General features: G+C 45.3%; 1 protein-coding gene across 1 annotated transcript in view; it reads right to left on the bottom strand.

The window, feature by feature from the left end:
* The window catches only part of TSPAN7 (tetraspanin 7), a 229,683-nt gene that overhangs the window by 200,023 nt on the left and 6,900 nt on the right, over nt 1-22,760 (bottom strand). The gene's annotated exons all lie outside the window — the stretch shown is intronic.

Below are 22,760 nucleotides of genomic sequence, written 5' to 3'. Positions count from 1 at the left end.
AGAGAGAGAGCGCGGGACGGAGAGAGAGAGAGAGAGCGCGGGACGGAGAGAGAGAGAGAGAGCGCGGGACGGAGAGAGAGAGAGAGAGCGCGGGACGGAGAGAGAGAGAGAGAGAGAGCACGGGACGGAGAGAGAGAGAGAGAGAGAGAGCACGGGACGGAGAGAGAGAGAGAGCACGGGACGGAGAGAGAGAGAGAGCACGGGACGGAGAGAGAGAGAGAGCACGGGACGGAGAGAGAGAGAGAGAGAGAGAACACGGGACGGAGAGAGAGAGAGAGAGAACACGGGACGGAGAGAGAGAGAGAACACGGGACGGAGAGAGAGAGAGAACACGGGACGGAGAGAGAGAGAACACGGGACGGAGAGAGAGAGAACACGGGACGGAGAGAGAGAGAGAGAACACGGGACGGAGAGAGAGAGAACACGGGACGGAGGGAGAGAGAACACGGGACGGAGGGAGAGAGAACACGGGACGGAGAGAGAGAGAGAGAAAACACGGGACGGAGAGAGAGAGAAAACACGGGACGGAGAGAGAGAGAGAGAGAGCACGGGGCGGAGAGAGAGAGAGAGAGCACGGGACGGAGAGAGAGAGAGAGAGAGCACGGGACGGAGAGAGAGAGAGAACAAGGGACGGAGAGAAAGAGAGAACAAGGGACGGAGAGAGAGAACAAGGGACGGAGAGAGAGAGAGAACAAGGGATGGAGAGAGAGCGCGCGCAAGAACCAGAGAGAGAACACGAGAGAGAGAGAGAGAACAAGAGAAAACGAGAGAGCACGAGAGAACGAGAGAGAACGAGAGAGAGAGAGAAAGGAGGAAAGAAAAGACAGAGGAAAAAAAGAAAAGAAAAAGGGAAATAAAGAAAAGAAAGGATAAAGAAAGAGGAAGGGGAAGGAAGAAGGGAAGGAGGGTAGTGGGAGGAAATGGGGTGAGGGTTAAGGGGGGCTGAGCACCAAGCATCTTATGTGGGTCTCTAAAGTAGGATTCACATATCATTGGTCACATTGTTTAAGTCCAATTAGCTCTAACCCCTAAAGTGAGTCATTTAACACCTAACCTCTAAAACAGTTGATGTCAGTGGCAAAACTATAGAAATAGAAGTTCAGGTGGCTGCTATGGCTCTGAGGGTGGAAAGAAGGCCCCTGTAGGGAGGTTGTCCAATATTTACATTCCAGAAGAGCCAAGATAAGAAGATCATGCTATTGCTAGTTTCAGAGCTCCTTTGCATCCCCCTATTTATGGATATATTTCCTAGCCAGCATGTTGATATTAACCCTCTATGCCTAACAGTATTCCTGAGAGTGAAAAACCCCAGCGTGTCTAAGATGACGACATTTGAGGTTTGTAATTTTGAAAAAAGCCAAAAAGTTTAAAGGGGTTGTATGAAAGCTGAGCTCCATGTAAGATATTACATTACAGTCTTACATCTGTCCTGCTTGGACCAATGTAAGTAGGCATATCTGCGTTGTGACCATGTGGGCACTTTCTTGGCACTGCTACCATTCACATAACTCCTTGTATTTTTTTTATCAATAAATACAAGGTGTTCCGATTAGACAAGGTGGAAACCGCAATTGTCATTGTCCCACTTCTACACTGGTCCAAACTGGAACAAATGTAACCATGCAATAAAAATCAGACCTGGAGTTCAGCTGTAGGTTTACAGCGTGCATAGGCACAGTAACAATTATGCAATAATTTAAAATCATTAAAATAAAAAAAATAAAAAAAAAAAAACTTTCTGCACTGGCTGGCTGCGATGGTAAAGAAAAAAAAACACCTTAGAATTTACACCAAAGCCCTAAGACTTTGAAAAGTGCTGGTGAGCTACTAAGTAGCTAGAGAATTAGGTTAAAAGTGAATTCCCTGCACGGTTTTCTTCTGTAGTGACTTCTATCCACAACACTGGTACTTACTAGTGTACGGATTATGTCTGCTGCCTGTCTTGGACCTAGACACACTTTATCTAGGATCAATTACACCATTATCCCAATTAACATTGCTAGGAGTTACAGAGAGGGGCCCAATCAAATGTTTTCTACTGGGCCCCATGCTTGTAGTTATGACCCCTAATGCATAAACCTAACACATGAAGCGAGTCCTAACACTATTTAACCACTTGAGCTCCTGAGGATTTACCCCCCTTAATGACCAGGCCTCTTTTTGCTACTCGGCGCTGCACTAATTCAACTGATAATTGCGCGGTCATGCAATGCTGCACCCAAACGAAATTTACATCCTTTTTTTCACACAAATAGAGCTTTCTTTCGGTGTAATTTGATCACCTGTGCGCTTTTTATTTTTCACGCTATAAACAAAAAAAGGCCAAAAATTTTGAAGAAAAACAATATTTTTTACTTTCTGCTATGAAAAATATATAGTAAACTCAAAGTTGGTTATAAATTTTGGCCAAAATGTATTCTGCTACATGTTTTTGGTAAAAAAAAATCCCAATAAGTGTATATTGATTGCTTTGTGTGGAAGTTATAGCGTCTACAATCTATGGTATAAATACTGCAATTTACGCCATTTTTCTGCTATACAGCGCTGCGCTAGTTTAACGGACAATTGCGCGGTCATGCAATACGGTACATAAATGAAATTTACATCCTTTTTTTCCCCACAAACTGAGCTTTCTTTTGATGGTATTTGATTGTCTGTGCGGTTTTTATTTTTTGCGCTATAAAAAAAAAGGCTGACAATTTTGAGGGAAAAAAAAACAATATTTTGGACTTTTTGCTATAAAACATGTCCAGTAAAAAAAAAAATGCAAAAATCAAATTTAGTCATAAATTTCTACCAAAATGCATTCTGCGACATGTCTTTGCTGAAAAAAACCCAATACGTGTAAATTAATTGGTTTACGTGAAAGTTATAGCGTTTACAAATGGCGGGAAAGATACAGGGATTTTTAATTTTTATTTATACTAATAATGGCACCAATCAGCGACATATAGTGGCAATCAGCGACATATGGCGGCGACCAGTGACATATGGCGGGACTGCGGCGGACATTTTGACACTGGGGGGTAACTGACTTGGGGTCACTGACATCCCCAGTGACACCAATACAGTGATCAGTGAAAAAAAACCACTGAAACTGTACTAATGTCACTGGGGAGGAAGGGGTTAACATTTTTAGAATTTGCTGTGTAAGGGGAGTGTTTTACTAGGGGGCGGGGGTGTGTACTGGACGGGGGGGGGGAGGGAGGGGGCAGCTGATCGAGGGAGAGAAACTCTGCTCTCCCTCTGCAGCTTGTCGGCGAACTGTCACAGAGCAGGCTGTGTGTAAACAATGCAGCCCTGCTCTGTGCCAGTGATTACCGCTCATCGCGGGAAAACGACTGGTAAAAACCGGCCGTGACTCGGTGGCGGAGACCCGCTGCTGACACCCGCGGGACAGGCAGGGCGGGCGCGCGCCTCGCACGTGCCCCCTACCTGTTTGAAAGGCAGCCATTTTAAAAACGTGCTTTTGCCTACGAGCGCCGCCCTGCCACCGTTTATATGCGGTGGCTGGGCGGCATGTAGTTAATACCTACAGCATTTGGCGAGCTTATCACATCCTGCAGAAATACAATGCAGAGCTGAGAATCCACTAGCAAAAAAAACAAAAACAAAAAAAACAAAAACAAATCCATGCATCTTATAAAAAGGTAGTGTTTTTTTCAATCCCCCTTGCTTTTGTACCACGTTTCTATAGCAAAACTGAAATTGAGAACAAAAAAACAAAAAGACTACCGCATACAAACCCTTAAAATCTGATTTTACCCTAAATAAGGTTTCCTGCTTGGTTAAATTAAACAAGTCCTAAAAGTTTTATTTAAAACATCAGTTAAATGGCTTAGACTTAGCATTTTAGTGGTTAATGATCTTTTGTTAATTAAAATCATGTTAGGCAGCACTTTCTGGGAATGAAAAACAAGTCAAGCAGTAGCTTTTATTAAAACAATGATTTGTTTTCTAAAGAGAAAATTGCATTCTCTTTGCTATAGCTACAGGCAAATAATATCTGAAGGCCTTCCAATTACCTACAACAGGCTGTCATGATGAAACTCGTGATCATCGTTTGTGGTTGTTTGAAGGACAAAGCAGATGAATAAGAATAATTCAGATTCAATGTAAATGTTCCATTATTTTCTGCTAAATATAGTATATGCAAACCAACTAAGGCCCCTTACACATGAGTGATCCGATCAGGTCCAACTGTCAATTTTTCAGGCGGACCTGACTGCAGGGTCCATGCATTCCTATCGACAGGCGGGTGTAAACGCACTTGTGTCCATTTACACTGGCCTACCTCTGGGTCCGATCTGGTCCACTAAAAAACAGAAGAGGATCTGTCTTCTTCCATTTAGGTGGTTTAGATTAAGGCTCCATGTACACTGCAGCTGAAAAAAACTCACGTTTAGGAGCTTTTCTTTGTTCTTTTCAGCAGTCCCTGAACGCTCCCTAATGTTTTCCTATGTGTCCATGTACACATCGTCGTTTACAGGCAGTTGAGTTTACAGACTTTTTTTGAACGCACCAAACTTGCGTTCAGTAGTAGATTTTATCAGCATTTCAAACGCTTTTAAACATGGCCAACCGCGTTTATAAGCGTTTGGAAATTATTTATTTTTTTTTAACTCTTCCATTTCCGGATGCTGTCCAGAGCTTTTTTTCATCATGAAAAATGCATGCAAATCATTTTTCCGGTACTCAAATGGACCTGGTACACCATACTTTGAGGTTTCACATGAAAGAAAATATGTTAAACACTGCTGCAATAATTTCTGCACAGAAATGAGCCGGAACACATCCAACCACCACAAAAAAAAAAAAAAAAAAAAAAAAAAAAAAAAAGACAGCTAATCTCAACAAATACTGCTCTCTCTATTTCTCTCAAAATGTCTGAAATAGTTAATTTTTTACTGTTATCTTTAAAAAATGCTTCTAAGCGCAAACGCTCATAAACGCTGTATGCAAACGCGGCTACACAGACGTTTTTTAACCTACGTTTCCAAGACATCAGTTTCCATCGTTCAGAAGTGTCCTGTGTACATGGAGCCTAAAGGGTAGTTGGATGTAAAACAGCACAGCCGGTCTACTCTCGGCTGCCTATCAAAGCAGAGTGGGCTCTGTCAGTGTTCTCTTTGCAGAAACCGAGCAAATATGGATGTAACATCTGCTCACTCTGCTCCAATCAGCATGGGATCTATAAGCTGGTTTCCTGCTGATCAGAACGGAGTCCACCCTGTGTGAAAGGGGCCTAAAAGAGAAACAAATAACCATCCATATTTTGTATCGTAAGCGTATCTGAAGAAACGGCTTTAAAAGCAGAACTAAACCATCCTATCCTTTACAGCCAAGGAAGCTGCCATCATAGCCTCTGTTCTATCTGCAGATGCCATGGTGCTGCACATGTAATCAGTTATGACACTAGCTGTTTAATGGCTTGACAGTTTGAAAGATTTAAAAAAAAAACAAAAAAAGGGGAAGGGGATAGTCACTGGTTACCTTTTTTGACCTACAGAATGCCTCCCCCTCTTCTCATTTTCATACCATTTAAACGTTTGGAGGGGAGCGTTCTTTAATCTAAACATACTTCCTGTCCTGGGGTGACAACACTGTCCTTCCATCAACACAGTACAATCAGCGTTGCCACCCTAGGACAGGAAGTCTAACAAATGAAAGCCAGAAAAAAGAAAAAATTCAGCTACTACAGCTAAAGATTGGCAAGCAACAAAATAAAATGTTTGCCCTTGGGTTTAAATGAACTTTAAGCTAGCACAGCTCTAGGAGACAGAAAATAAAATGTGAGCAAACAATAGGGATTGGTGGGTAACATGTCTGGAATTCCACTTTAATGAAATAGGAGGGTAAAGTAAAAAATGGGCTGTCTTTTTGTCCATACAAACCAGTGGCAGATTTTCTATAAAAAGGAAACTAAGCACAGCACTACACCATCATAATAATAACTTCACCTTATGATATTATATAATACAATTGGGTGCATCTTAAGCTGTATACAAAAAATTGGCCAAAGCCTTGACCTAAGAACTGAACCCCAGCACTAACTAATGTAGTCATGTATTGGTTAAAATTATTACATGCATTTTAATTACAACTTTTGTTAATACCCAAATTAGTTTGGATATCTGCCTACTGTAATCATTTGCAGAACAGCACTCAGACTAGCAGAGAGCGTTACAGCAATAAGAAACATTAAGGCTATGCTGGAGGTGTATATGCCGACAGTAAGTATGATGACAGGATGGGAGAGCAGAGTGCTGACTCATCAGTTTCCTTGCTGATCCTTCCTTTTTCAATCAACAGTTCTAACCAAACTGCTGAGGGTTAAGGTCCTGACTTTTATATAGGCCATCACATTGTGCAGTTTTGGTAAACATAAAATGTATATACACAATTAGATTGCGCAATATTTAACTAGATTTAAAAAGCTGAATAAAAAGAGCACGAATGCTACATTGAGCCGCTGACACTAAATGAAGTTAGTTCAGTGCATTAGTGCTGAAACATTTGCTGCAGAATGTGTGGCCAGGAAAATCGGTCCTATTCAGTCAAGGATCAATGTAGTTAAATGTTTAATGGTCTGTTGGTAATATTATATACCAAGTGTAGCATTTTGAAACCCTCACTCAGATACATCTACAACATTCACATTAAAATGTGTATCCCATTTCCATTTTATCTATGGAGTGTTAGGTCCCCTGAAGGAAAACTGTGAGGATAGAACTATAGAAGTGGCTACGGATTACTCAGTTTTATTGCTTTTTTTCTTAATATATTTCTTAGGGGATTTTCGCTCACTTCCTGTTTTGGTGACACTGTTGCAACCAGCACCAGAAGTGAGCAGAAATCTCTCTAACAGAAACAAATTACAAAGAAAACACTTTTTAATTGAGCGGGGGGAGACTAGAACATCACTTAGCTTTTTATTGTTGTCCATCTACCTAAACAGTGACAATGTTGCCTTTAGGGCAAGAAGCAGAACACAATTTGCCCACCAGCACATAAAGAAAATAAACAGATATCCCCTAAACCATCCAAAATAACACACACACACACACACACACACACACACACACTTGCCAAAAGTATTGGCACACCTGCCTTTACACGCACATGAACTTGAATGGCATCCCAGTCTTAGTCCATAGGGTTCAATATGGAGTTGGACCACCCTTTGCAGCTATAACAGCTTCAACTCTTCTAGGAAGGCTGTCCACAAGGTTTAGGAGTGCGTCTATGGGAATGTTTGACCATTCTTCCAGAAGCGCATGTTCGATGAGGCCTGGCTCGCAGTCTCAGCTCTAATTCATCCCAAAGGTGTTCTATCGGTTGTGCAGGCCAGTCAAGTTCCTCCACCCCAAACTCGTTCATCCATGTCTTTATGGACCATGCTTTGTGCACTGGTGTGCAGTCATGTTGGAACAGGAAGGGGCCATCCCCAAACTGTTCCCACAAATTTGGGAGCATGAAATTGTCCAAAATGTCTTGGTATGCTGACACTTAAGAGTTCCCTTCACTGGAACGAAGGGGTCAAGCCCAACCCCTGAAAAACAACCCCACACCATAATCCTCCCTCCACTAAAAACTTTACACTTGGCACAATGCAGTCAGGCAAATACCATTCTCCTGGTAACTGTCAAACCCAGACACATCCATCGAATTGCCAGACAGAGAAGCAGGATTCATCACTCCAGGGATCACGTCTCCTCTGCTCTAAAGTCCAGTGGTGGCGTGCTTTACACCACTGCATCCGACGCTTTGCATTGCACTTGGTGATGTAAGGCTTGGATGCAGCTGCTCAGCCATGGAAACCCATTTCATGAAGCTGAAGCTCTCTATGCACTGTTGTTGTGCTAATCTGAAAGCCACATGCAGTTTGGAGGTCTTTAACTATTGACTCTGCAGACAGTTGGGGACTTCTGCACACTGTGTGCTTCAGCATGCGCTGACCCTGCTCTGTCATTTTAAGTGGCCTACCAGTTGCTTTTGTTTCCAGATGCTTCCACTTTGATACCACTAACAGTAGCAAGGAAATTTCACGAATGGACTTATTGCACAAGTGGCAACCTATCACGGTACCACGCTTGAATTCACTGAGCTCCTGAGAGCAACCCATTCTTTCACAAATGTTTGTAGAAGCAGTCTGCATGTCTAGGTGCTTGATTTTATAAACCTGTGGCCATGGAGGTGATTGGAACACCTTAATCCAATGATTTGGAGGGGTATCCCAATACTTTTGGCAATATAGTGTATATACATATATTTATAGTGCAGCACCAATTAAAGCAACGTCTTTATATGGAGGTGGGCTTTATTACAGGCCGCCCTATATATGTATCCGTTTTGAGCTGGGAGTCATGTGCCTCTCCAGCACTGCAACTAAGCTCTCACAATGCCATAGCCTCCTTTATCATCTTTGTTTATCTGATACGAAGGTGTGTTCTACTTTTGGGTACTTTAATCCTAAATACAGCGAGTTAAAAATCAAACTCAAAACAAATTTAAAAGTTAATGTATTCATGAATGCTTCATTAATTTTTAATATTTTAAACACAAGCAGTTTCACTACCTGAATGTACTCTTGCAGTCCCCGTACAGTGTAGCTCAGACTACAGAGAACAGCGGCACAGTCTGCCGCTTCTCCTTTAACTGTCCAATCCCAGGCTGGCGGAGGAACAGGACCTGTATTTGTTACTTAAAAAAAAAAAAAAAAAAAAAAAAAAAAAAAGACTTCCAGGCTCCCCCCAAAAAATGTAAAAGTCAGCAGCAACAAAAACACTATAGCTGCTGACTTTTAATATAAGGACACTTACTTGTCCAGGCGTTCAGCACCCTTATCACCCGGGCTAGTTTTTCAGTAGCCTCCATGTTCACAACACCGGCATTGCAGGTGAGGGAAACTGGAAGTGAAGCCTTGAGTCGCACTGTGCCTTAGGACACTTCACAGGTCCCAGAAGACTGTCGGGGAAATTGGGGGGGGGGGGGGGGCGAACTGAGCCGGAAGTGGGAACCTGTTAAACCAGATACCCGCTTCCCCCCCACCCTGAAAAAAAGAGCCAAACGTGGCAGTGGAGGGTGGGGGGAGGAGGCAGACATCTGGAGCTTCCCCTTTTGGGTGGAGCTCCCCTTTAATGTCAGAAGAGAAAAAAAACCTGATTTCCTTCCCTGCTAGACAGGGCTGTGTTATGTGGTAAAGCTGTTCAAAGAGGAACTGAAATTCCACTGTAGCAAACAGCGAGCAGGGAGGCCCTACCTACCAGCTCACTGTCTCTTTGGAGCTGTAAACTGAGCTGTGCATGCGCAGCTCAGCTTAAGGCACTAGGACAAACTCTGCATGCCACAATGACAGGCTCCTGTGCATGCACAGGAGTGATGTCATCCCACGCCAGCCAATGAAGACGGCCAAAGACTGGCACGCAAGAGCAGCTGCTTGCAAGGGACCGATGGAAAGGTGATTATTAACCCCTTTAGTTCTGCTTTAAATCTCAGAACAGAAGGGACAAAATTACAAACCCTTTGTCAAGTATACCAGCTCCCATGCGTGTTTTTCCTCTGTGTACTTTGCTCTCGCATTGAGTTCAGCTTTACTGGTAAAAGTAAATAATCTTTAAAACACCTTCATTTTTTTTTCCAGGGCATTCTTTGTTTCTAATAAACTAAAAATTGCCTAATGAGCTGAACAAGAACAGACCCATAAATGGGAACCTTAGAGCTATTATCATCTCAGTCCCTGTGACAGTACTGTGGGTTGTACCATTAGGACAACCACAGAAATGAGACAAAACAAGCAGCATTTCTTGTGAACAGAAAAGCCACAATATAGATATGAAGATATGATATAACCATACACTCTGGGACCTGAACAAATTCATGGTATAGAAAGACAGAAAAATGCTGCATGACCCATTTTGAAAGCAGTATTAAGCCCCAAACCAAAAAATACTTTGCAGCTTCCAATCATTAGATGTGGTAGCTGCATTCATTATCTTTTTTAGGCCTTTTTTCCCCCCTGTGGTCCCTACAGCCCTTCGCAATCATGTTCTAGTGATCAACGGTCTTCATTTCATGAAGACTGATGCAGACTCCATAGTGCTGCATTGGACATGCTGCCAACAAGGGACAGCCATCCAACAGAGAATAGGGGAACATTGTCTGCTGGGGAGCAGAGGATCGGGTTAGTAAATGTGCTTTTACTTTACCCAAGAATAGTCCCCACTGCAAGGAAGAATTTTCATCTTTCCCAGAGTTGGGCTTTAAATGAGTGTTTGTGACCAGAGCTCAGCTTTGAACCTTCCCAATCACTCACCTTTAAAGTGGAACTTCACTCTCCCAATCAACATTGATTATTTTTACTCTTCATGCTGCTATCATTAGTAGATAAATAGGAAAGTATATTATATTTACTTGTTTTAAACCTTTTTTTGTTTTTTTTTTACATACTTTTTCAGCTACTTCCTGGTTTCTTGTCTAGGCAAATAATGTCATACATCCCAGGAGGCTTCAGGAGAGGAGCAGAGGTTTTCTCAGCTAAGCACACTTTCCTGTATGCATGCCCATGCGAAGGGCAGATAGATTCCAGGAAGTAAATGCTACATGAATCATTTGTTATGGCCAGAAATGCTGGGGGGTTGTTTTTCAAAGTGATTTCTCAACAAAATAGAGTATAGAGACATGGACAGATAGGGGGAGTGTGCTTTGGATATTAAAAACACTTTGTCACGCTTAGATACAGTGTAGTTTCAAGTCAGATTCTTTTTCCTTATTCTTTGTTGAACAACAGATGATGTCTGCACCTGAAATGCCATTGTCCCACCCCACGAAATTCTTTCAAGGAAAAAAATGCCCCTAGAAACAGCTGTAAAAATGTCCAGTGTGCATGAGGCCTTAATTTCTCTTCCTAGTAATCCCAGGCCATTGCCTTACAGTTGCCCCCTCGGAAGGCTACTTCATCAAATCTCTAAATTTCAAGATCTGAAGAGATTTAGGCTGGCCATACATTATACAATTTTCTTGAGAATTTTGGTTTAGATTTACCAAAAACCATATAATATGAGGTCAAACTTAACACTGTCAATTGTATCCAATTAGGCAGGCTCTTGCACTACATAGTTGAAGGTAAATCTAAAGGAAATTGGGCAGATATTGGACAGAAAATTGTATAGTGTATGGCCAGCCTAAATCTCTTCAGATCTTGAAATTTAGAGATTTGATGAAGTAGCCTTCCGAGGGGGCAACTGTAAGGCAATGGCCTGTGTTAGGATCCGCCAGGCGGAGCCCTCCGTCTGCCAGCTGGTAGACCTACCCAGAGCGTGGGGTCTAAGCCCGGGCTGTGCTTTCACCAGGGCCCCTGATGGTGGGGATGGACTTGAAACAGTCCCGGGCCAGGTCACGACCTCTGAGCGGGCCACCAGCGGCCGAGGAGGCCTCCGGGGATGTATGTAGGTACCAGGAGAGCCAGCTGTGAAGAGGATGGCGGCCCCAGCAGGGTGGTACGGATAGTGGCCCCGTGGGGTAAGCGGGGTACCGAATTGGCGGGCTAGGAGTAGTCGGGTCACACGCAGGGTCAGCCAGGTAAATCAATCCGTAGGAACAGTCGGGATAAGCCGAGTCAAAACGCAGGAGCAGGCAGAATAGTCAGAACAAAGCCGGGTCAATCACAGGAGCGGGTAGAATAGTCAGAACAAAGCCGGGTCAATCTCAGGGGCACGCAGCGTAGTCAGGGTCAAAAAACAGGGTCACAGCAGGAGCAGGTATTCAGGATCACATATAGACCTTGCGGCAATTTGTGACAGTGCAGGGCATCTTTAAATAGTGCGCCCTGCACTGTCATTGGCTGGCTAGGACGCGCCCCCGGCTGTCATTGGACGCCTGAGGCGCGCCCGCGGTTTCTACTGCGCATGCGCGGCGTCCTGTCAGCCGCGGCTCGCCGGGACCTAGTTCCTGTGTCCCGGCGTGATCTGCCGCCAATGCGCATGCGCGGGGGACAGAGCCGCGATTGCGGCAGACGGAGCCGGGATCCCTGACATTGCCCCCCCCCCCCAACGGGCACCCTCCGGGAGCCCCACTGATCTCTCCACCGCGGGTGAGCACGACAAAACTCCCGGATGAGCCTGGGCGCGTGAACGTCCTGGGCGGGTTCCCAGGAGTTCTCCTCAGGACCATAACCCTTCCATTTTATCAGGAACTGAGTCTGGCCCCCCCTCCTTCGGCAACTGAGGATAGCCTCCACCTCAAATTCCTCCTGGTCACCTATGGCGATTGCCTCGGGAGGTCTGGATTCTCGGTCTGGGAAGGGATCCGGTCTGGACGGCTTCAGGAGAGATACATGAAACACAGGATGTATTTTGAAAGTCTGCGGAAGCTCGAGTTCGTAGGTCACCTCGTTGACCATTCGTTTAACAGGAAATGGGCCAATGTACTTGGGTCCCAGCTTCTTTGAGGGGCACAGCATCTTCAAGTTGGCTGTTGCCAGCCAAACCAGATCTCCTGGTTGAAGCAGTAAATCTCCTCTTCTCTTTCTGTCGAAAGCCTTCTTACTGTCCTCCTGGGCCTTAGCGATGGCTTCCTGAATAGTCTTGTTGTTGACGGAAAAGAAGTTCAAGATGTCTTGCGACGCCGGTACCAGATTTTCAGGCATTAGATCAGGGAGGAATGTGGGGTGATACCCGTAATTAGAAAAGAATGGCGATTGACCCGTAGCTGAGTGACTTGAGTTGTTGTATGAGAACTCCGCAGAAGGCAACAACGTCAGCCAGTCATCCTGGAGATAGGAGGTGTAGCATCGTAAATACTGTTCCAGCGTTTGGTTGGTCCTCTCGGTTTGACCGTTGGTCTGCGGGTGGTAGGCGGATGAGAGCGACAGCTTGATTCCCAGCGCTTTACATAGGGCGTTCCAGAACCTGGAGGTGAATTGCACCCCCCGATCCGACACAATGTCTTCGGGGACTCCATGAAGCCTTACCACTTCCCGAATGAAGATCCGTGCCGTTTCCGGTGCCGATGGGGTCTTCTCCAGGGGCACGAAATGCGCCATCTTCGAGAAGCGGTCGACAATCACCATTATCGCTGTGTGGCCTTGGGATGGTGGGAGTTCGACCACAAAATCCATGGCTATCATTTGCCAGGCCCGCTTGGGTATAGGTAATGGACGTAACAATCCCCATGCCCTACTCCTGGAGGGTTTGTTCCTTTGACAGGTGGGACACGTCCGGACGTAACGCTCACAATCCTTGATCATGTCCGGCCACCAGAACGAGCGCCGTAGCAGTTCTAGAGTCTTCGTCACCCCGAAGTGACCTGCCATTGGATGGTCGTGGCAATGCCCTAGGACCAAGGTTCGCACCTCTTCTGGGACCATGATTCGGTCTTCCTTCCAAAACAGGCCACCGTGGCTCTGGAGGGGTGACCCAGACGGAACGGGTAGTCTTACCGAAGCATCAAGAAGCCGGGAGCGCAGTTCCGTTTGTAGCGCGAGGAAGCTTCCAGAAGGCAGGATGGTGTCTGGTACCGCAGCGTCATCGGGGTCCTCAAACATGCGGGACAGGGCGTCTGGTTTGGTATTCTTAGTACCGGGTCGGTACGTTATATGGAATGAGAATCGAGAAAAGAAAAGAGCCCATCTCGCTTGGCGTGGTCTCAGTCGTTTTGCCGTCCTTAAATATTCAAGGTTTTTGTGATCTGTAAATATTAGGATTGGGTGAGTGGCCCCTTCCAGTAAATACCTCCATTCTTCCAGAGCGGTTTTAATGGCCAGGAGCTCCCGATCTCCAATGTCATAGTTGCGCTCCGCTGGTGTCAGCTTCCTGGAGAAGAACGCCACAGGGTGCAGTAGTTCCTTGGTACCATTCCTTTGGGACAGAACCGCACCTACCGCGTTTTCGGAGGCGTCAACTTCCAACACATATGGGAGCAAAGAATCCGGATGGCAGAGAATGGGAGCAGAGGTGAACAGTCTCTTGAGCTTATCGAAGGCCGACTGAGCTTCGGAGGTCCACTTAAAGCGGACCCCTTGTTTCGTCAGTTGCGTGATCGGGGAGACCAGGCCGGAGAAGTTCCTAACAAATTTTCTGTAAAAGTTAGCAAAGCCGATGAAGCGCTGTACCCCCTTTTTGTCGGCGGGTATTGGCCAATCTAAGATCGCCGTGACCTTCTGGGGATCCATCGCGACCCCCGCGGAAGAGAGAACCAGTCCCAAGAATGTGATCTCGTGCTGTTCAAAACAGCACTTTTCAGCCTTAGCGTATAGCCCGTGTTGGCGCAACCGTTCTAAGACCCGTGACCCCGATGAACCTCCAGTGAGGGGGAAAAAATCAGGATGTCATCCAAGTAAACTACCACGAAAATATCAAGAAAATCGCGAAAAACATCATTGATAAAATGCTGAAAAGTCGCCGGGGCATTACAGAGCCCGAACGGCATCACCAAATATTCGTAGTGACCGAATCTTGTACGGAACGCCGTTTTCCACTCATCCCCCTCCCTGATACGAACAAGGTTATAGGCCCCCCGCAGGTCTAATTTAGTGAATATCGTTGCTGATCTCAGTCTCTGGAGGAGCTCGGGGACTAGGGGTAAGGGATAACGATTCTTTACCGTAATTTTATTTAGGTCACGATAGTCTATGCAGGGCCGTAACGATTTGTCCTTCTTCTCTACAAAGAACAACCCGGCCCCGGCTGGGGATGTGGAAGGACGAATAAAGCCCTTCCGAAGGTTTTCGTCGATATATTCCCTCAGCACCCCCGATTCCATTTCGGACAAGGGGAAGATACGGCCGAAAGAGATTTCCGACCCGGGTAGGAGGTCAATGGGGCAGTCGTAGGGATGGTGTGGAGGTAGAACGTCAGCTCCCCGCTTACTAAAGACGTCCAAGAAGTCATGATAGGCCGGAGGAATCACCTGGGATAGATTGGTGTCTCCGTCCAAGCACAGGAGGAACCGGGGAACCATGGGTCCTGTGACGTGGCAGTGACTCAAACAATAGGGTGACCGAAAATGAATCGTTCCCCTTTCCCAGTCAATCTGGGGGTTATGGGCCCTCAGCCAAGGGAGCCCCAGAATGACTGGAAAAAGGGGGGAGGCGATGGCGTCCAAACGGAGGAACTCCTGGTGATGGTCTGCCATAGTGGTGAAAATGGGTGGTGTCTCCTGGTCCACCACCCCAGATTTTATACTGGACCCATCTGCCAAGAAAATGTTGAACCCCCTTTCTTTGGTCTGGAGAGGGATTTTTTGCCGGTGGGCAAAAGTCAGATCAATAAAACAGCTACAGGCTCCTGAGTCAACGATCGCGGTCACCGACAATATTCCTCCGGGGAGCTGTAAAGACACAGGAATGGCCAGGTAACTAGACTGATCATCCCTGCCTGCAGGTAAGGAACAAGAAACGGGCGTGGACTTACTCGTTTTTGCAGGACAGGAGCGCACCTGGTGACCAGCTTCCCCGCAGTACAGACACAGGTTCAGTGAGCGCCTCCTCTGGCGTTCCTCGACCGATAAGTGGGAACGGGCCAGTCCCAGTTGCATGGGTTCCGAGTTGTCTCCCATCTCCGTGTTTCGCGGATGGTTCCCTGGGGCTGGAGTTGTATCTCTTGATGGAATCCATGCCACCCTTTGACCCTGGCCGCTCCTTTCCTGTCGACGTTCCCTTAGTCTACGGTCAATTTGAATGGCCAATTCAATCAATCTTTCCAGGGAGTCAGGTAGGCCTACTCGTGCGAGTTCGTCCTTGAGAGGCTCAGACAGTCCAATGCGGAACTGGTGACATAAGGCCGCATCGTTCCATCTGGTGTCTCCCATGCTACGCCTAAAATCGGACGCGTATTCTTCCGCTGCCCGGCGGCCCTGTCGCAGAGAGTATAGGGTAGCCTCTGCGGAAGCAGCCCGCTGAGGGTCGTCATACAAAACGGCCATGGCCTGAAAGAACTCGGTCACGGAGTCAAGATGGGGGTCGCGCTTCTCCATCAGACGGTGGGCCCAATCCTGGGGCTCATCCTGAAGGAGAGAGACTAGAAACCCCACCTTGACGGTCTCGGAGGAGAATGTGCGAGGCTGCAAGTCAAAATATAGTGTGCAAGCGTTCCGAAAGGCTCGGAAACGGCTCCGGTCCCCACGGAACCGCTCCGGCAGGGGAACGCGGGGTTCAGGAGCTAAGGGTGTGGCAACCGCTCCGGATACCGGGGTAGCGGGAGGTTCCACAGACGGGGAACTCTGAGCAGGGGGAGTCTGGGGGGCTAATGTCTCCATGCGGTCTTCCAGTCGGGCGCAGCGACTGTGGAAGTTCTGGAAAGCCTGGGTCAAAGTTGCCAGGTGCTGGCAAATATCCTCTAGGGACGCCGGTCCACTTCCTGGCTCTGTCATGGCCGCAAGGTACTGTTAGGATCCGCCAGGCGGAGCCCTCCGTCTGCCAGCTGGTAGACCTACCCAGAGCGTGGGGTCTAAGCCCGGGCTGTGCTTTCACCAGGGCCCCTGATGGTGGGGATGGACTTGAAACAGTCCCGGGCCAGGTCACGACCTCTGAGCGGGCCATCAGCGGCCGAGGAGGCCTCCGGGGATGTATGTAGGTACCAGGAGAGCCAGCTGTGAAGAGGATGGCGGCCCCAGCAGGGTGGTACGGATAGTGGCCCCGTGGGGTAAGCGGGGTACCGAATCGGCGGGCTAGGAGTAGTCGGGTCACACGCAGGGTCAGCCAGGTAAATCAATCCGTAGGAACAGTCGGGATAAGCCGAGTCAAAACGCAGGAGCAGGCAGAATAGTCAGAACAAAGCCGGGTCAATCACAGGAGCGGGTAGAATAGTCAGAACAAAGCCGGGTCAATCTCAGGGGCAGGCAGCGTAGTCAGGGTCAAAAAACAGGGTCACAGCAGGAGCAGGTATTCAGGATCACATATAGACCTTGCGGCAATTTGTGACAGTGCAGGGCATCTTTAAATAGTGCGCCCTGCACTGTCATTGGCTGGCTAGGACGCGCCCCCGGCTGTCATTGGACGCCTGAGGCGCGCCCGCGGTTTCTACTGCGCATGCGCGGCGTCCTGTCAGCCGCGGCTCGCCGGGACCTAGTTCCTGTGTCCCGGCGTGATCTGCCGCCAATGCGCATGCGCGGGGGACAGAGCCGCGATTGCGGCAGACGGAGCCGGGATCCCTGACAGCCTGGGATTACTAGGAAGAGAAATTAAGGCCTCATGCACACTGGACATTTTTACAGCTGTTTCTAGGGGCATTTTTTTCCTTGCTCTAAAATCTCCTGCATGTTATCCTATGTGTCCATGCACACAAACTTTTCAGAGCGTTTAGTAGCAAGGGCTTTTAGAGGTAGAAAAAAACCTCACTGCCAGCAAGTCCAGGAGCAGCAGAGTTTTGGCAGAAAAACTACACGTGTAAATGTGTCTAAATACCAGGTGTGTTTAGCACTTGAGCGTTAATTCATTTTAATGGCCATAATACACTATTATTTGGGCCAATGAAATGGTTGCCTAAGCGATTGACGCCTGTAAGCGCACCTAAACGCTTGTAGAAGCCTTTGACACTTTTACAAGCGTCAAGCATTTTTTTCTGCCAAAATGCTCTTGCCAGGAGGAAAGGCTTCTAAGAAGAGTTTGCAAAATGTCCTGTGTGCATGAGGCCTAAGAATAATGTAAGTAAAGAAATAAAAATTGTTTATTGTACATAAGACTTGGAGATGTTCAGGCTTCATTCACACCTGAGTGTGACGTTTTTGAGCATTTTGTCACAAATTTCTATGCACATTTTTAAAGTGCCTTTGAGTTTTGGAGTTTTTTTTTTTTTATTATAATAGCCAATAGAAAAAAATAATCAATTTGTTTCATCATACTTGCTAGGTTTTTTTTTTTTAGCTGTTTTACGTTTTCCATCAACTTTCATTTAATGTTTTATTAGTATTCATTTTATTTATTTATTTATTTTTTTAGGGTAAAGGGGTTAGAGTTAGGTTAGGTGTTAGGGTTAAGATTAGGGGTTGGGGGTTAATATTTTAATTACGGTCTTATTATTTTATAGGGTGTTAATACTACTACTACATGTATTTTTGTTAGGATGTTAAATTTATTATTATTGTATTATTTTAATTTTTTTAGCATTAGGGGGCTAAAGTTAGGGGTTAATTATTATTTATTGCTACATATCATTTATTTTTTTACATTTATGATTATTTTAATTTGTGTATTTATTTTAACATTTATCTTTTTGTTTTTCCATTTGAGCAGAAAAATGAGCAAATTGCATGTTTCCATTCATTTCTATGTAATGCTACATATTTATTTTTTTACATTTATGATTATTTTGATTTGTATACTTATTTTATTTAACATTTATTCATTTATCTTTTTTTTTTTCCATTCGAGCAGAAAAAATGCGCAAATTGCGTGTTTCCATTCATTTCTATGTAATCAAAACCACGCAAATCTGCCCGATTTGAGCGACAGAAAAAAGCTCCAGAACGTGTTTGAACTTCAGACCAGCATTGAGAATAATTGATTGTCTCGCCTCAAGCGTTTTTGGAACTTCGAGCTACAAATCGCTCAGGTATGAATGGGGCCTTGGAAATCAGAATGCAAAGCTCCAAGCACCAGAAATCTTTATCATTGGAGGGAAAGGTCCATTTTAAAGGAGATTCATGAAATGCATTCAGCAAAGTACATCTGCAATGATTTACATAGGTGGCCCAAGCAACGACAATTATAAAAAGAAAAAAAAAAAAAAAAAAAAAAAAGGGCAGACAAGCTAAATCATATATGTAGCAGTGTAAAGTAAACCTAGATTTTGTGAGATACTGATATGAGATGAATTGACATTTATAAAAACTTACAGGACCACAAAGAACCAAAAAATATAATGTATACCAAAATAAAAAGAAAAAGCCATATCCAGCCACACTACTTCCTGTTTGTGTGAAGAGTTTCCTAATTTAGTGCCTGAGGTTTGACACAGAATATTGGCACAGTAGGCTTAGATCATTTCCACAGAGACGCTTGGGAATAGGCACCACGCCAAGAAGAACTTGACAACGATCATATCAATGTGACCTGAATGTACAACACAATACCTGAGCCTAGAATCTGCTGACTGCAATGCACAACTTGCAGAAATCTGTGCTGCCAAAATGTTTTATTAATGTTATTATGCATCTCACACAAGCACGTGTGAACATATTGCATCTTAAATGAACTGAAAAACCCTATAGAAGTCTTATACTGGAATAAAATGGACAGATGAGGTTAAAGCGGAGGATCACCTAAGGAAAAGGAAAAAAAAAAAGTCAGCAGCTACAAAAGTGGTAGCTGCTGACTTTTAAAATACAGCCACTTACATGTTCCTCGGTCCAGCGCTGTCCTCACCATGGCTGGTTTCACCAGCCGCCTTCTCTCCCTGGTGTTGGCATCTTCAGTGTGGGCACCCGGCTGTGACAGCTTGCGGCTTCACAGCCGGGTACCCACTACGCATGCGCGAGAAGCGCTGCACTTTGTGAATGGCCCCGTAGTCTTCTGGGACCTGTCATGTGTCTCAGAAGACTACAGGGAGGGAGGACAACTTCTGCTTCCGATCGGCTAGGCGATTGCAGCGGAAGTGGGAGAAGGTACCTGTCAAATTCGGGTACCTGCTCCCCAAAAGGTGCCAATCCTTAATGGGGAGCGGGGGACAAGGGCTTAAAGCGGAACTTCCCCTTTTGGGTTGAACTTCGCTTTAAGAAAGCCAGGCATATATGAGGTGTGACAGTTTAATTCCAGGAACAGACGGTTAAAAAAAAAAAAAAATGTTTGCCCGCGTATACCTAGGCAGTTCCTTTGTCGCGGCATGCTGGATGTCTGGAATATCATCAAATTTGTGTCCTTTTAAGACATTTTTTTACATTTTAGAAACATCCAAAAGTCGCAGGGTGCTACGTCAGGATGATAAGGTGGTCGGTTAAGTTTTGGAATGGATTTCTGGGCCAGGAACTCGCGTACACCTAACGCATCACGTGCAGGAGCATTGTTGTGGTGGAGAATCCACTTGTCAGGCCAGAGTTCCAGACTTTTCCTCCAAATAGATTCCTTTAACCTTTTCAGAATTTACAAGTAACAATGTTGGTTGACTGTTGTACCATGTTTTATGAACTTGTAAATAATAAAAAGCAAAAATAAAAACACACCAGCATTGTTTTGAAATGAGAATGAGATATGCGTGTTCTTCATATGAGGTGAATTCTTAGTTTTCTCACTCTTTCTTAACACCGTCTTTGCCATTCAAAAACACTTGATTTCTTCATGAATGTTCACCATAAGTCTATTGTAACAGGATTAAAGTTTCACTCGCACTTCTTGCAATTTGTTAATTTGATGTTCATACGCGGCTCCATATTTATTCATTTTCCTCAAACAGCACAACGCACATACATGTTATTTTTTTCTACTACTCCATAAAGACTGAGTCAACTGGTCTGCAACACAGGTAAGTGCAAGTTAGAACATGTCAGAACACGCTCAAATGTGAATGGCTGCATTACCTGCCACCATAGTGCCTTGCCACACATTCCGGAAGTTAAATTGTCACACCTTGTAATGACCATTGAGGGACAGGGCCTCGGTTAATATCACTCAGTGTTAGAAATATCCCATATTATGCACTTCTGCCCCTTAATCCCTTGCTGCCAGTCCTTGAAATAGGCCATGATGCCAGTGGATAGCAGGCAGGGCTCCTGCTTATGCGGTTACTGTGACTGGGGCCTAGTGGTGGTGGCAAACAGAAGCCCTGCCTACCAGCTCCCAATTGTCAGCACTTGATGGTGAACTAGCCCAGAAACCTGGTCACTGTTCTGGGGGCACCAATCAAGTGTAATGCAGAATATAGTGACGCACATATGCGGCAGCTTGGCATTAAGGCCTACCTCTGTGCTGCTGCATATATGCATGATACCAGGGAGAAGAGGTTAACTACAGAGACCCTGTTACCAGACAATTCAATTTTAGAAAAAAACTTCCCATTAGATTGTGTGCGCTTATCTTACGGTATGCTCCCAATGTCATCACTGTGACAGCCAATCATAGTGTTCAAAATGACCAGGAAGCCCATGTAACGCCACTTCTCTCTATAGGAAGCCAATATGTAGATACTCAGTTTTTGACTTCTTAGGCCCCATGCACACCAGGTGTTGAAGGGTCCTTTCACACGGGCGTTCTGGTTTTTTCCTTTGAAAAAACATGACTGAACTGATGAAAAACAGATCAGTTTACATCTGTTTTTTCGCCCGTTTACATCCGTTTTTTCAGGGTTTTTTTATGCTCAAAAAAAAAAAAAAAAAAAAAAAAAAAGATGTTAAAAGGATACCGACATTAACGTATGTAATCAGATAATCATCCATTTACATCTGCTAGTCCACAGAAATACATGGGTGTCCATTTTTCATCCGTAAACGGACAGATGAAAAACGGACATACGAAATGCCCGTGTGAAAGAGGCCTAACTCCGCTGGACGTGGTTCTGGCATTACGTTGTAGGCGGAGGGCACAGGTATACTGCCCAGCCCTGTTTTCAGCAGCATATTAAAGTCTACAGTTGCAAGAAAAAGTATGTGAACCCCTTGGGATTACGTGGAGTTTTGCATGAATTGGGTATAAAATGTGCTCTGAACGTCATCTAAGTCACAACAATAGAAGAACACAGTCTGCTGAACATAATACTACACAAACATTAGATGTTGCCATGATTTCATTGCACATAACATGTAAACATTCACAGTGCAGGGAGAAAAAAGCATGTGAGGCCCTAGCTTAATAACTTCTCCCAGAACTAATTGGAGCCAGAAGTGAGCCAACCTTGACTCCAATCAGTGTGATGATATTGGATGTGTTGCTGACAGCTATCCTGCCCTTAAAAAACACACACCTGTTTTGGGTTTACTGGTTTCAAGAAGCACTGTCTGATGTGAACCATGCCTCGCAGAAAAGAACTCTCAGAAGACCTACGATCAAGAATTGTTGACTTGCACGAAGCTGCAAAGGGTTACAAAAGTATCTCCAAAAGCCTTGATGTTCATGTGTCCACGGTAAGACAGACTGTCTACAAATGGAGAAAGTTTAGCACTGTTGCTACTCTCCCTAGGTGTGGTCGTCCTGTAAAAATGACTGCAAGAGCACAGTGCAGAATGCTGCATGAGGTAAAGAAGAATCCCAGAGTGTCAGCTAAAGACCTACAGAAATCTCTGGCACATGCTAACATTTTTGTTGACACATCTACAATAAGGAAAACATTAAACAAGAATGGAGTACATGGGAGGACACCACGCAGGAAGCCATTGCTGTCCAAAAAGAATATTGCAGCACGTTTGAAGTTTGCAATAGAGCACCTGGATGTTCCACAGCACTACTGACAAAATATACTGTGGACAGATGAAACCAAGATTGAGTTGTTTGGGAAGAACACACAACACTATTTGTGGAGAAAAAAAAGGCACAGCACACCAACATCAAAACCTCATCCCTACTGTAAAACATGGCGGAGGGAGCATCATGGTTTGGGGCTGCTTTGCTGCCTCAGAGCCTGGACGGATTGTTGTCATTGATGGGAAAATTAATTCCAGAGTTTATCAAGACATTTTGCAGGAAAACGCACGACCATCTGTCCGTCAACTGAAGCTCCGCAGAGGATGGGTGATGCAACAGGACAATGACCCAAAGCATACAAGTAATTCAACAAAACAATGGCTGCAACAGCACAGAATACGCCTTCTGGAGTGGCCCAGTCAGAGTCCTGACCTCA

This window comes from Staurois parvus, unplaced genomic scaffold (genome assembly GCF_062004578.1).
Source record: "Staurois parvus isolate SC_StPar_1 unplaced genomic scaffold, SC_StPar_1.0 ptg000145l, whole genome shotgun sequence".
In the NCBI taxonomy this organism is placed as follows: domain Eukaryota; kingdom Metazoa; phylum Chordata; class Amphibia; order Anura; family Ranidae; genus Staurois; species Staurois parvus.
The sequence above is the reverse complement of the archived record's forward strand: the minus strand, read 5'-3'. Positions and strand labels throughout refer to the sequence as shown.